This window comes from Lissotriton helveticus, chromosome 10 (assembly GCF_964261635.1).
Source record: "Lissotriton helveticus chromosome 10, aLisHel1.1, whole genome shotgun sequence".
NCBI classification, from domain to species: domain Eukaryota; kingdom Metazoa; phylum Chordata; class Amphibia; order Caudata; family Salamandridae; genus Lissotriton; species Lissotriton helveticus.
Window position 1 is genome coordinate 104,462,129 of NC_136071.1, and position 6,000 is coordinate 104,468,128.

General features: G+C 38.2%; 1 long non-coding RNA gene across 1 annotated transcript; it reads right to left on the bottom strand.

Moving 5' to 3' along the window:
- Positions 1-4,158: 4,158 nt before the first annotated feature.
- LOC144785167 (uncharacterized) lies at positions 4,159-5,560 on the bottom strand. Its single transcript, XR_013601791.1, has 3 exons — positions 5,463-5,560; positions 5,246-5,349; positions 4,159-4,278 (listed from the first exon to the last, which is right to left on the bottom strand). It is a non-coding gene; the product is annotated as an uncharacterized LOC144785167 (long non-coding RNA).
- Positions 5,561-6,000: the final 440 nt, after the last annotated feature.

Consider the following 6,000-nt stretch of genomic DNA (forward strand, 5'->3'; position numbering starts at 1 on the left):
TGGAGTCAAGCTATCCTGGCTGAAGATGGCTGATAGCCAGAAACCTATCCTAGGATGCTTGATTCCGGTCCAGGAAAGACATGGCTTGGCAGTTCGGGCTGGACTGTTCCCATGAGGCACAGGGTCAAGGCTGGTTTGCATATGGCCATGTCTGAACTGGGGTGGTGTGGAGTGCTAAAAAATGATGGATTTAGGCCCAGATCTCTGTACTGGGGTGAATGTATGACATTGTTCTGCATTCTGTCCATCAACTGTTGTTTTTGCATTTGTCACCCCGAGTGGGATGGGTATGCTCAGACGTGAGTCCCATGTTCTCCATACCACTGGAGTCAAGCTAGGCTGGCTGAAGACGGCTGATAGCCAGACACCGGTCCAAGGATGCTTGATTCCGGTCCAGGAAAGACATGGCTTGGCAGTTCGGGCTGGACTGGTCCCATGAGGCACAGGGTCAAGGCTGATTTGCATATGGCCATGTCTGAACTGGGGTGGTGTGGAGTGCAAAAAAATGATGGATTTAGGCCCAGATCTCTGTACTGGGGTGAATGTATGACATTGTTCTTCATTCTGTCCATCAACTGTTGGTTTTACCAAGGAAAGCTGTGGCAAGAGTTTGACAGGTACACCTCTTTGTGCAGAGAATATGCCCAGCAAGATTGTATGTTCTAAACCTGCTGGTGCACTATAATCTTATTTATACTCTCTGTAAGAGTATAGGGATCAGGGTTCAATTTCAGACATCTATCACGTAAAATATTTTTCTCCCTTCAAAATGCCAATATTCTGGTTTTGGCTCAAGTGTTAATAGCTATCTCAAACACATGAACTCTATATACGTTAGGGGCACCAATAGGTCCTGTAGGAAATAGGAGTTACTGCATTTTATTTTGGGAAGCCACAGTTACTAGTTAAGATTACTGCAAATCGGCTTGTATCACCTTGTGGTATTGTTGGAACCCTTTGTTCAGTTGTAGTAGGCCTGTTGCCACTCATATGTTGATGATTGCTTTGAATGGAACAGCATGAAAGCAGAGATTAGGTACGTCTTTGCTCCTTTTTTCCCGTTTGAGATGAACTACCCTAAATCCTTCTTGCTACCTGCGGTTATTAGTAGGCCAGGGCAGATTTTTCAGAGTTGCAGTACCCGGAGCTCCACGTAGTGCTGAAAAAAACTCTGCCATGCTAAGCAGAGCTCAGTGAGCGGAGGTGTCCAGTACATCAAGCATTTCGTGCTAATTTTCAGTGCCAAAAGTTTCCCTCCCCTGTAAAACCAGTGTGCGCGACAGCAGGTGGAGCGCCAGAGAGCGCTTCTTCCTTCTGCCGCTCAAGTAGATTTCCTATTTGACCGCAGCTTCATCAACACGAGCTGCAGCTTTCTCAATGTGAGTCGGAGCAGCCTGCCACAACCGGCCGTGTTCAGAAATCTCGCTGGGAGGGGGTCTAGTGTGCAAATTATCTAGCTTGCTTTTGCCAACTTCACTCCTCTAAGCATCGCTTCACGTAGTTTTTCTCAGATCCAGGCATAGGGTGGAGTGGGCAAAACTCCACAAAGCTACGCCCACCCCTAGTTATTAATCACTTTCTGATTAATGACACTGTGGTGTCCTTTTGGTACGAGATAACACCCGTTGCCAATGTGGCTATAGTTTCACACGTACACTGGTGGATTCAGATGTCACAGCTGAACTTGTATGATAGGTGCTCAGCTATCACACAGTGCTGCACTGCAGTGTGTCCTCAGTTGTCATTAGAGTGGGTCAGAGAAATGATATTCAGTGAGTGTTTTTTCATGTCAGTTAGATCCCAGAAACCATGCATATTGATCAAAATCAGACACACTTTACACCTTTTCAGCACCTAGGTTTTGGGTTAATTTAGTAAATTGATGTGTGCTTTAGCAATGATCATAATAGAAAATGATATAGACATAAACAATTGCCTTTGCAGTATACTGTACCTGTGTTAAGAGATTCTTGAGATTTTTGGCTTAGAAACTCCTTGATATAAAATCTGTAGACTGCCACTTTTGAGTCAGTTGTTAGAGAAATGTAAAGCATGTCAAATCCTTTCAGTCTGCAAAAGATAGATGAACAGTTTACACATTTTACCATTTTCTACCAGTTGACATTTGAGTGCAATAAGTTACCATTGCTGTGGTATAAGCTGAAAGCAGATTCAACTTTGTATAACATGTCAATCTACAGAATCCTTTCCAAGAATTTAATTCCAGCAAATTCAATCTCAGATGTTTCTTGTAGAACGCAAAGCCAAATACTTACATTTCATGGTAGGAGTCGCAAGTAATATTTTTTGGTAGTTGATGAAGATGGGTTTCATTGAAGCTTCCCAACAATACAAACAGATCCTTTTGAATGAACACTTTCCAATCATTCGGGGTAAAAGACGAGAAGTTGGAGCTCCCATTCTCCAAAATAACTGTTATTAAGGTCTGTTTTATTATGTTGATTTGGGAAATACTGAGATTTTCCTGAAAAAAATGAAAAGTACAAGTTATATTTGTAATAAAGAAAAAAATTCGGAAATATTTCTTTAAACTAAAGAACACAATCATGCTATTTCCAAGAAGAGGTTGTCCATGTAGACATTTTCATGGAGTAGTGCATTTTGACACATAAACATGGTGATAATTAAACAACACTATTGCAATTGCTTAGTAGAAAGAGATTGCTCTATAAATAATGGCAAGCAGTTTAAACACTGAAGGAAGTCAGGAGAGTAGATAAAACACAAAGGTTTAATTCCTTAGTCAGTCCTGCTTTGCTGCTGGAACATTGTGTATGCCCTCCATCCCCTTATTTAGAGGAGTATTTCATAAATATTTTACGGAGGAATACCAATGGCCTAAAGTATTTGTTTTGTATTGCCTGTTTGTTTTTCTCCATTTTATATGAATATTTCAAAATCTATATGAAACATGTTTCCACATGTTCTATGATACTGTATTTAGTAATGTTGCTCTCCATCTTCTTTATTTTCTAATCATTGTGTGATCTGTAATTATAACACTAAACATACAATAGAGTCAACTTTTCTCAAATACAGTTTTATGTGTGAAGGATATTTAATATCTTTACCATGAACTTCTCCTCCTTGCCTCTGGTGTCTACATATTAGTTGGTGTAAGCTACTTGCAGGAGGATTAATGTTCAAACTAAGAGAGCAATTTGAGATGACCTCTGTGGAACACCTTCAATCTATGATTCTCTATCTTCATATGCACTGCTCCACTCTTGGGTATGTTTGTTCCATGATGATTACAATGGTAGAACTGCAGAACCCCTTTCTGTTGGTGGTTGTTTTTTACCTGTTCACCACAGAGTCATCTTCATCATATCATGGCTTTGTGACATTGTTACCATTACAAAAGGTTTCATCTCCCATTGTCATTCATTATTTGGGTTCATATGTCAACTACAAACCTTCGGTGTTTTTCACTAGCCCACTATTTTATGTTGTCCCTTAAGTTGATGTCATTGCATAGGTTTCCATACCTTTTCAGAAGCAGAAAGGATGTTTTCCAAAAACACTGGGACTTCATCTGGTGTCACAAGGCTAAGTATTTGCTTTAGCAGTGAAGGGTTGATGATAACTTCTGGTTTTGTCAAGAGCACAGCTGTTTCATTTGGTGATAGAGTTTCAGTAAGCACCTCCTGAATATGACAGAAACAAGCATACAAGGTTGAAACTGCAGGACTCTAGCATGTAGCAAGCTTTAAAGCAAATAACTGTACATAACATTCACACATTAACATATATACATAGTTTCTGGAGTCAGTATGACACCAGACTGAGCGCAGATTTAAAACAAATTCCCTTGAGAGTATTTAAAGTAGAAACTTCAAATGCATCTACTTTGTGTTATAGAAAGTGCTCCCGTCTAAACGTCTTGCCATTCTTTTAAAAAGGCATGTAAGTTGACTTGAGAAGCACTATTATTGTTATTCGAAGAAATATATAGTGCTGGTATCAATGCTAGAAAAATCCTTCTAATTTAAGCTACTGATCCTGCCCTGAATAAAGATGTTGACATACAAGAAAGGAAATGAAAAGAATAATGTAGTGAGAAAAGACTTCAGACAACCCATTTGCTACTAGTGAAACTGTGCGCCAAATAGATATGTTTTTCAGCTGCACCACTTACTATGCTTAGATTGGGGTACAGGGCTATAAGGTTCGAGACTGAAGCATATGAGGAGAAGGCACCCAAATTCTTCACTAGCCATTCCTTTGTTCCGCTTGTATTTGATGCGCATGCAGAGCCTAAACAAAAGAAAGGTTTCATTAAGCACCGAATAACAGGTGTTAAGGCATTGTAATGAATTTGTAATGAAAGCAGAATATTTAACTGCTGCTCTATAATTTTATTAAGCCTGTTGTGCTGATATATATATCAAATGTGCCTAAAGAAAGAAGCCTCAAAAAAAAAGTTGGTCGAAAATGCATCTCTGTCAATAACAGATTTTGCCAGCCACTGAACTGTCTGTTTTGAACTTTGTGATTCAGGGGACTATTTGAATACTTTTTTAATGCAAATCCAACATAATGTTCACATCATATTTTTTACAAAGGAGACACCATATAAATCTAACCTTCTATGTCAGGCCTACATGTGAGGAAGTGTACTATTTACCTGTATGACCGACCCTTGCAGAGTGACAGCGAGTAGCACTGGTATATTACCATATTCCGTTGTAGATTAATAAAATTATATTTTGCCGAGAACAGCATTAATCACTACATTTTAGAGAACTTCTTATGTGGAAAGTGAGTTATTACCTGCTGTCTAGCTTCAGTCTACTTTTTCTTGTAACATCCTCATCTTTTTAAATGGGTGTATTTCGCTTTTTTCATTTCCTTGGGTAGATATATTTTAGTTTCTGATATCAGTAATTTACACATGCAGAGAATCATGAAAGTCACTTTAACAGTTTTCTTGAAGTGCACCATTGGGTGACAATACATTTCTTTATTCACTAAGAGAATATTCAATTGGAACATAATAGATAATTGTATTCAAGAATTGGTTTTGCAATGCAGGTTCCTATAGTAATATCACAATTGTAAGGGTGCGCTATAGGTTCCACCGTGAATACAGTGGTATTGGAGCATCCCAGAAGTACTGAGGCCTATAATACCTGTAATTATGGGTGTCAGAATAAAAATGTTGTACATTCTGCCTTGTGGCAATAAAGTCTCAAGCTTCATATTGCAATTAAAATATGTGTACCTGTTTTGTTAAACTGTTGAGAAAGGTATTTTTCACTGAATTCGTAAATGGCACGTTTGTTATTGACATCGAGTTCAAGGACTACATCGCTCAGCTGTTTTATTCTGTAGTCATTAATAAAAGGGAAAAAAGAAAATAAGGAGGACTAAATAGAAAACCAATCCATTCACTTTTCATTGCAGATATTTAAAAGTAGCCTTTGATGACTTTTACTTACATTGTTTGGTAGGCTTCACATGTTATATTGAGTGGTAATCGTGATAGATCGGATACATCAATGACCTTCAGAAATAGTTCAATGACAATCTGGAAAAGTCTGACCCATTCATTCATATTTTTCAAGCTCCAGTTCATGTTGAGTGCAGATAAAGTGTTGTTCAAAAACTCTTTTTGAGTTGAAATAGTGAAGAAAGCTGACGCATTACACAAAGTCACATTTGTAGATGGGTTTGAGCTCTGTGAAAGGCAATAAATATTTATCAGTGATAAATGCTTGTGATGAGAAGTAGAAATATGATTAGAAGATCATGATTTATAGCTGAAAACAGAACACATTTTAGAAAGGGTATTAATAATTTCTTTTTGGGTTGTTGAGGAGGGTTTATTATTTCAACACTCTGTTCACAAACTTTAAAAAAAAGATAGTGATTTTGGATGAGACGCACCATGTCACTTCGAACTGAGGCTAATTTTTAAAATATTGATACACCCTCTGTGAATAATACAATACTTACGAGACAAATAGTCATCTTTAA